This window comes from Akebia trifoliata, chromosome 5 (genome assembly GCF_017979445.1).
Source record: "Akebia trifoliata isolate Shusen 1 chromosome 5, ASM1797944v1, whole genome shotgun sequence".
In the NCBI taxonomy this organism is placed as follows: domain Eukaryota; kingdom Viridiplantae; phylum Streptophyta; class Magnoliopsida; order Ranunculales; family Lardizabalaceae; genus Akebia; species Akebia trifoliata.
In genome coordinates, this window is record NC_141379.1 from 11196216 (window position 1) to 11206273 (window position 10058).

Here is a 10058-nt window from a genome sequence, read left to right on the forward strand (position 1 = left end):
AAAAAATGGACGGTCCACGATTTTTCAACTTGTAAACTGGGGCTAGAAGTTTTGGAATGGGCTGATTTTTGGTGAGGATAATCTCCTCACCGTAGAGATCATCCTCACCAAAAATCAGCCCATTCCGAAACCTCAAACCCATGTTTTGAAAAATGTTTTGCCAAAATGTTTGTCAAAATGTTTGTTGCTGAACGGGACCCATATATATATATATATATACATTTAACATGTGTCCTCCAACCTGTACAGATTGAAAACTTTAAAATAAATAATATAAGAGAGCTGCTATTGCCACACTAACTTTGATTAATCCCGCACTAACACAGGCAAAATTTCAAACAAATAGTGAAAATTTTATGGACAAAAAGATCATTCTTCTTCATTTATGAAGTGTATGGGGTAAATTAAGCAGTGAGACCAATCGGAAAGGGCACAAAACATACCTGTTGTTCACGTTAGCACAGAATTACCATTTCCAACATTTGACGCTCTTTATTCTTCCTTTGTTTTTCAATTATTGACTTCCGAGCAAGAAGCCTCTAGTGTTCCTTATCTACAATATAGAAGGAAAAAAGAAAACAAAAGTCCAAACACTCAATAGAAACACTATTGAATGTTTCTAAGCAAATATGTGCATGACAATATGCTTTCAACTTACCAAACTACCAAAGAGAATGGCACCCTTCTGATGGTCAACTTTCATGGCAATGAAATTAGATTTAATAGCATCAACCGAAATCTTTTAATGATTGAAAAGTTAAAAAATGGGATCATCCTTGATAGCACCTCAATCTTCAGTATCTGATAAACATGTGAAACCTGGTAAAGTAGAAAACAGCTCAACGAAAACACCCATAATCTGTAAATGTGATAAAATACATGGAATTTAGGATTGCCCCCACTAGCTTCGCCCCTGTCCATCACATGCCTATAACTTACCATGTATTGTAGCTTCGACATTAGAGCTTTCATCTCAAATCATCCCAGTCCATTATATATAAGAAAACACAGAAAATAGTTCAATTCAAAAGGTTCAATAAATCATTTTATACATTTTTTTACTGTACGTAATCTGCAAGTATCATGAATTCCTATGAACACAGATTTATCAGTGTAGAATCAAGTTGAATTCTTGTTTAAGTATAAAATCATGCTGAGGAATGTTAACAGGTCGGGTAACAACTATGAAGGATAATTCCTTGACATAATATTGTGGGACTTAAAGATAATTTCAGGGGACAAAATACTTCAAATCAAAATTAAGGGAGCAAGGACTGATACCAACATTACAAGAGCATGGTGAGAACCAGTAATGAAGCAAAAGAGTAGAGAAAACATCGACTCTTCTTCATACCGTCCTCAAAACAATAAAGTATAAATGGAGTGTGGCTACATTTGACATAAAAGTCAGATTAATCCTTGTTTTAACCATTATTGAGAAACTTAGTATATCATCTTCTGTATCACAAGTTTAGGAAATGGTTTGCCTAGCTTAAAGTTTGCACTAAAAACTTCACTCGTCACCTTAGCTTTAGCAAAACATAAAGACTTTTTTATTGGGTTGATAAGTAGGACTTGAACCAACAACCATAAAGTTGCATTGCAACCTGTCAGCTAACCAAGCTATGGGTAAAGAATAAAAAGGCTAAACTGTTTTCTGTAGATAGAGAATTTTCACACTCTAGCATTGGATGGTGTGCTGACTTTTGGGCTCCACAACAGAACAGCAACATATCAATTTAACACTCTTGTTGATGTATCTGTTTGTTTCTAAACCTTCTCATTGTATCTGTTTGTTTCCAATCTGATACTATGTACTGGCTTCTACGTGTCTTTGAAGTATTTATAATGAAAGAAGTTAACTTTGATTCCATCATCCAGCCTTGTGGGACAGAATACTGGCTTGCATTTGTATCTAAATTGCACAGTTTAACCTAGTTTTTGTGCATGGTTTCAACTATCAGTTTCTGTTTCTGTATCAATATGGATCAGTTGCTATTATAATACACATTTAAATGATCAAAATATTCAAAGAAAACCTTGAACAAATACCAATATCTAGCAAAGGAGATTGGATGTCATTCAACGCGGCATATCCGTACGAAAAGAACACAATGCTTTCTCCTACATGGAAAAAAGGTTGACAATCATCCTCCACGTTTTCTTAATGTTACAACTTATCCGTATGTAATTGGTAATCATGGTATTTTTAAAAGCATAACTCAAATGTTACAACACACGAAAAGAACACAATGCTTTCTCCTACACGGAAAAACTTGTGAAATTTGATTTCAACAATAACATCTATACCTATAAGGAAAAAATAACATCTACTATGAATCATGAGCTATGCTTATGAAATGATTTTGTCATTTTGATAGAAAGGGTGAATGTGGGCATTGAACCTATGTCTGTGGGATTGCCATTCGCACAAGCTTCACAAACTAACAACATATCTTAAGAGTATTAGGGGAAAACAAATCCTTTTGAGTACCTGTCGTGGTTCCTATTCCCATTAGAGATGAACTTGCATTTGCCATAATGGCTCGCACATCGGCAAAATCGACATTCACCATACCTGGCACCTGCAATCAAAGTAACCCACCACCAATTAGAAAACAAGAAACATTGACTATCAGATGACCTTTAATGATAGTGAAATGGTGTGTAAGATATTTCAATCATTCAATGCATGAGCATCTACTGCAGCAGCTTGGGATGCCAGTCTTCACCTTTCCGTGCTAGAAGAAAGGGCTTGTTTTTCGGTCATGCTATACCAACACACTAGCTGTTAAGAATGACAATAGTGATTAGTTTCTTTATGTTTATTGGTCGGGTTAGGTTCAGCAATTGCAGCTCAAGTTTTCTGTGCCGATACTTTCCATCATCCCATATATTAACAAGACTACCTCTTCTGTATGAAAAGAAGAAATTCAGCAAAGAGAAATGTTGCAAAAGAAAATTGAGATTTCCTTAATGATATGTTTTGTCCAGATGGAAATGTACCAACTTCTTATCTTTACTTTGAGTCTCAAAGATACCTCCTCAAGGCATGCATGTCCAACAGGCATTTCAGCTACTTGGAGCATGTTGAATGGCTATGTGACAGAGACAGATATGAATGTTTAACTTGCATATGCATGTTGACACACTTAGAAACACATTAAATATAGCTAGAAGTATATCATAGTACATATGTATGGACAAGCCAACATGTGACTTATCAGTGCCACTATGTAAGACATGCCATATTTGTCTTTTTCACATAGCTGAACTCCCTTTGAGAGACGAGAAACACACATGAACAAGCAATCAAACCATGAATAGCTAACATAGCTAGTAAATACCCTTCGATATATAACTGCATTACCAAACATATAAGGAATACCACTGCTGCAATCAGTTATATATTCTGCAAGAAAAAATATAAGGAATTAATGTTATTTGCAGTTTGGACTTTGAGAAACTAAAGTACTCTTAGACATAAGTGTAAAAGATACGATGCAAAACTCATAAATATCCGAATGTATCGACCGGTAAATATCAATTTTTTCAATCAATACAACATTTTAAACCATGCCAGTAACTCCACATTTGCTATGAAAATAACTCAAACGTAATATGAAATTGATAGATGCCTTGTTATATTACTAGTCACACATATATAAACCCACAGTAATGCAGAATAAGGGTAGGACAAAGTAAATACACAATGAAGTTTCATATATGTTTGCTTCAAGTATTTATAAATGAAATCATCCACTTGGCTGGTTTTTGGTTTTGAACTAGTACTTGAACACCAGCCAATAAGTCAACTTTGGCGAGTTACATAAATCAATTCAGGAACAACATACCTTCCCACTGCTAGTAGCAGCTACTAACACTACGTGAAAATTTTCAAAATTCGACGGTTTGGCGTATGGTTTGCACCCAAATGAAAATGATGCTCTCTACACCTATACCATAGAGGTGGTCCACCCACTAATTTTATCTAGATCTTTTGGTGGTAGGCACCCATCTTTAATGGGGAAGAACAAATGATTGGAGCAATCAGACACATTTAACCACCTCATATGGATCTTGGCTAGGCCTCCACAATTAACCTTTCATTCCTTCTCTGCTCCTAACATTTTAAGTATTGTTTATATAAGCTAAGGCACGAAGCGGGGCGTTTGACTAGCCAAAGCATTGGGTGTGTAAGCCTTAGGAGCATGCATTTTTGAAATACATATAATTAAATACAGATAAATAGATAACAAAAAATTCTAATAGAACAGAAAAATCTCAAAAGAAAATATCAATTTGCATCCCAAAGTTCAATATCCAAATCCAAATTCCAAACTCCTCAAAATCAAATTAAATTGTAACACACCATAGTTTTGTACTTTCCATCTTTCTAAGTTCAATACCTCAAACAAAAAGCAATAGTTTCAGTGAAGCAACTACTCTTAACTTATATATCTATATAAACACCATGCCAATACTAGAAGGAGAAAGAAATGCATAGGTTCGGCACAAGGAGAAAAATGGATATAGGGGAGAAACATAAACTAGTGAAAGAAGAGCAAGAGATTATATGTAAACAAAACGTTATAACAGAGACGTTTAATTTTATAACTTTATTTTGGACATTTATTTAGTCTGAAGTTAAAAAAAAAAAAGAGGAGGAGGATATACAAGTAAATTTAAATCATTGGTAAGAAACTTTCGTTACCACACAATGGCATTCCCTGTCTTCTAAATATTTCAGGAAAGTATACGACATGATAATTTTGGCTTCTTTCTTGCCATACTTTATTTGTACTTATCTCAAGGAAGTTTATGGATATTACCAATTTTATTTAATTAAAATAGATTAAAACTTGGTAGTAATCACCTCTTGTGTTTCAAATAGTTGTCGATGTGTCTTCAATTGGAAGAAGAGATAAGCTATGTACACAATCATGTGATGACTAAAGAGTGATCCTTGGATTTTACAAGAGACCCAATGTCTTCAATTGCTGAATATGCTCAGGTGGGAGGGGAGGAGGTGACCAACTGGAGTCTGCCATCTCACCGTCAACGTCCTCCACGACATAATCCTAATTATGCAGTCAAAAAGCAACTTCAATGATGAATGATCATAAATTCAATCTCTAATGAATTTTTAATAGAAACAAAAGCTACAAAGATTCACCAAGGTAACGATGATGCCACTGGCTGTGTCACAACAGTGACTCACTTTTGTAAGCATCCTTTTTGCGAGGATGTGATAATATCATTGCCAAATACCTAGCCCAAACAAAATAGAGAGATAGAGAGAGAGAGAGAAGTTAACAACTTGCTCCAACTGACATCTACTCGTACTATCTTGAACAACACGAGAGAAAGAAAGGTTGTCCATAGTTTCACGTAAATAACAGAGAAGCACGGGCAAAGAAGCATTACCTTGCCAATGGCAGCGGTGGTGTTTCCGGCCGTCATAGGTGGATTGGTTTCCTGTCTTGAACCCTTCAATTTCCTGTACTGTAGCCATTTGATCAAGATAGTAGATACTTGGGAAGACTTCTGAGTGGCCATCCTTGGTAGCTCTCCGGGACAAGCTCACCAAAGGTACTTCATGTGCTATAAGTGGCCCCCATAGGAAAGACAAGCCTGTTTTAGTAGCTCCAAGCCCTTGTCTAGTCCCTTGAGAAGGTCCCAACTGATATGCTTGTTGATAATAAGACCTTGAAAGCCCATACCCTGATCTGCTTGCACAATGAGAATCTTAGATTTATCAAATGGGGGTACATTGAGAAGCTTGTCATTGGCAATTAGGATGGAGCCAACCACCACACGAGATGCTGCTTCATGCAATTCATTTGATATGCAGAAATCTATTTTAAACATAAAATCACAAACACACACACACACACACACACATATATATATAGAAAATAAGAAAAGGGGGAAAAAGCCCACTTATCCCTTACAAATACATAAGTATTGAAATTGATCCAACACCCATTAGCTTAGAAAGGTTGGGTTTCAGTCCAATTGTAATAGCAAGGAAAGAAACATGCAAACTCATGGCTGTGGAGCAGAATGCCAGCTGGTTGAGCTAAGTGAAGCTTACTTCACAGTTCAACCAATGCTTCTCATAAGCAATATTATGCTGCTAGTGTAAGAGAGAGAAATTGAAAATGACAATACTAACCATCAGAAGACCGTGATTATCTTGCACTCCATGTTTACCATTATGAATATGAACACTGGTATTGTTTTAAATTTGAAGTGCTCAAGTGATTTCTCTAAAGAAAACAGGAAGCAGAAACAACAAATACTTGGCGTCTAAATAACGATGATACCTGCGTGTGGCTACCACGACAAAGGTTCAAAACGCACCTTTCACCCACTACTTACTAACTTGTATCTCACTTGCCAAGCAAAGGAAAGAAAAACTTCATAATTCAACTTGAGATGATTTAAAAACTATTCCTACTTGTGATATTTCCATATTTATTTATATAGACAGCAAAAGTAACTCTTTTTAGAAAAACAGAATGAACTCCAGCAACAATGCATAACATGATGTCAGAGTAGATACATAGATATATCCAAGTACATGAAAATGCATGTATTTTTATAACTTCATTAAACAACGATGGATTAAAACAAAATTGGACAATTAGAGACCCAGACAGAAGAAGCAACACAAATTACTTTAAAAAGCAAACAAATAGATTAATCCTTGAAACAAATGCATTTCCTGATTTTGCTCAATCTCTTCTGGCAGCAACAATTCCGAATCATATTAGACAATTTCACTCTAGATCTTCTGAAGTAATTTGTTGAAAGCATAAATATCTAATACGTCTGTTCAGACCACAGTTTTAAAACTCGTCCAACAACAAGATTACTGTTAGTCCATTCAGATTACCAATGTGAAACACATGTTAGAACATGACTTGGGAGAGTCATCTATCTGAGTCTTGGAGGCATTCAAGGTAGATATCTACAATGAATCACCCGTCTCAGCTTTGAAAACTCGGTCAAGTTGATCAATTCTTGCATTTTTCATCATTTTTGAGAATTTAAATGATTATATTGTATATAAATTATATTTTATGATTGGGCATATATTAATACAGCTTATAATATAAAATAAACATTATTTAATTATAAAAATACATTCATAAAAATAATTTTAAATCAACACGATAAACAATGCATGGAAACTACAAAAAGTTTGTTAATCTGAAATACATGGCAAGAGATTACAAAACCAAGTCCGTGAATAAATATTTTAAAAATGATGCATGGTTTAGTAAACAATAACTCCAATAGTCTCAGGGATTGAGAGAAAGTATGTCATTCACAGATTCACTATCAAATGCGATGCCTTGGAACAAAGCAATTCAACATAAACAAATAGAACACATTCTCATTGAAATAGCCAAACAAATCACGAACATCTTGTGAACATACGGTTTGAGTGAAAGGTATTGTCCGTTAATACTTAAGGCAAAAGGAAAACAAAATGATATCTCTAGCATTAATTCCATAAAATTATGGACAACGGGGAAATAAATGGTACCTTTAAAGCTGCACGTTTGAATGGTCGAAGATATGATTTGACTAACTTATAGATCAATATATCTAAAGGCACAACGCAGCTTCCATCTCGCAACCATGGGTGAGCTGACAACATAGAAGTGTTTGTTAGTTTCCAACATGCCAAAAATAGGCCACACCTAAATGCTGTCACTAACAATAGATATCCCAAATGTTCAACATTTAACTGAAAGCAATAGTAAAAGAAGAACTAGAAGGGCAAGTAAAATCTAATGACTACTATAATCAACTAAAAAGATGGACATACAAGAAAAATAAAGAATAATAGGCTTTTAACATAAATTTTTTGGATTGTAAAGCAGATTAATGACAGAAATTACAGGAATCAAAAAAGAATAATTCACTTCACTTTTAATCATCCAACCCAATATAAAACATTATCTAAAATAGAAATCAGTTTATAATCTATCAGAAATTAGGAAAAAAAAAACATTTTTCATCGCCATATCAAGTATCCAAATAATCACACTTGAGGTTGTTCCCTATATTTGGTTAGATTTTCTGTTTCAGTCTTTTTAAGATTTCTAAACTAAATAACATAAACAAGCATAAAAAGCTTTCAATCACATAAAGAAACCATAATAGGCATCAAATTATTATAACTCTACAATGTCAATGTCAAATAAATTTCCATGGTAGATGGATTCGAGCTTCCTTGCCTTATTAATATCTTCCCCTCTTAAAAATGAGTTTCCCATGGATACATACAAGAGTGTTAGGCTTTTTTCTTCAAATAAGTTGGAACTAATATGAAAAACAACAATTTTGAATCCAAAATTAATTAAAAAAATAATTCTGGACTATAAACTATTTTAATAAAAATACAATAAAATCCATTTATCCCCAATCACCAACAATAGATTCCTCCAATCTTACCCAAATAGGAAATTAAAAATGGGAGAAAGCATACTTTATAAGTAATTCGATGGAGAAAGGAGAGAAATCATAGGGTTTACTTCTATGGAGGAGCTTAATACGCTTTGGAATCGTAGAAATCCCTTCGATAGAATGATACCCTTAGAAATTACAGAGTTTTTGATCGAAAATCTTGAAATCGCAGGGTTTCTACTTGAAGTCGCTGAGAAATATACCCTTCGGAGGCGATGATACCCTTTGTAAGAGCTCCAAGTGAAAAACCAGAGAGAGAGAGAACAAATTCTTCTCTTCATCAACCTTCGAATCAAACTTGTTTGAAGCGTTATAATAGGATCGAAGCATCGATCTCATCAAACCGAACTTTCAAAAATTTGATGGCTTATACCACACAATCCATGCCATTGAGCTTGCAAAATTTCACGTCGTGAGAGAGAGAGAGAGCAAAGAGCAGAGAGTGAGAGGGCGAAGAGAGAGAGAGAGAGAGAGAGAAAACAAAGAAAGAGAGTAGAGAGGCAACTGTAAAAAATTTAATTTTTTTAGTGGCGGGTAGGCATTTCCGCTGTTTCGTGCACACAAATAAGCGGGAACCATTTAGCGCGAATTTTTTTATACAGGAAAATTATACTCTATCGCAGCGGAATATATAATCTGCCGCTATATCTAATTTTACAAAAATATAATAGAGAAAACGACGATAAATTTTTACTCTACCGCAGCGGAAAATGTACTCCGCTGTTATATTTAATTTTTTTTTTTAAATTGTAATAAAAAGAACTCCCTAAATCGAGTTTTTTATAAATAAAAATAATAATTATGCTCTATCGCGGCGGAACATATAATCCGCTGCTATATTCAATAAAAAAAAATTGATACAGAAAACTCATTAAACCAAGTTTTTTATATAAAAAAATTATACTCTATAGCGGCGGAAAATATAATCCGCTGCTATATTCAATTAAAAAAAAATTGATAAGAGAGAACTCACAAAATCATGTTTTTTTTATAAAAAAAATTATATTCTATGGTGGCGGAAAATAGAATCCGCTGCTATATTCAATTTAAAATAGAGAGAACTCACTAGTTTTAGTGGCGGATATATTTTTCCGCTGCTATATACACTTGAATAAGCATGAAGCTATTTGGTGTGAATTTTCTATGTATGCACAGGTCTCTATAACAGTGGATACAAATATCCGCTGCAATAAATATATCTATAGAGGCGGATAAAATTATCCGCTGCAATAAACATATATATAGCGTCGGATAAAATTATCCGCTGTTATAAAACGCCGCTGTAGATCAAAAATGTTGTAGTGCAAGATGACCCTTGGCGGCAACTGAGCAAAATCCAAGATAACCATTGGCGGCATCTGAGCAAAATCCAAGATAACCCTTGGCGGAAACTGAGCAAAATCCAAGATAACCCTTGGCAGAAACTGAACAAAATCCAAGATAACCCTTGGCGGACACTGAGAAAAATCCAAGATAACCCTTGGCGGCATCTGAGCAAAATCCAAGATAACCCTTGGCGGCAACTGAGCAAAACTGACAAAGAAATGAATGAATTTTAGAAAAGATTGAACGAA

General features: G+C 34.6%; 1 long non-coding RNA gene across 9 annotated transcripts; it reads right to left on the reverse strand.

Annotated features, from left to right (window-relative positions):
• Nucleotides 1-235: 235 nt before the first annotated feature.
• On the reverse strand, nucleotides 236-8919 carry LOC147401471 (uncharacterized). Of its 9 annotated transcripts, none has more exons than XR_015178534.1 (9): nucleotides 8688-8919; nucleotides 7559-7662; nucleotides 5428-5729; nucleotides 5177-5271; nucleotides 4877-5081; nucleotides 3371-3412; nucleotides 2733-2914; nucleotides 659-2585; nucleotides 236-553 (listed from the first exon to the last, which is right to left on the reverse strand). It is a non-coding gene; the product is annotated as an uncharacterized LOC147401471 (long non-coding RNA). The 9 variants fall into 9 exon arrangements; XR_015178532.1 differs by having other exon boundaries at nucleotides 3042-3412; XR_015178530.1 differs by having other exon boundaries at nucleotides 3007-3412.
• Nucleotides 8920-10058: the final 1139 nt, after the last annotated feature.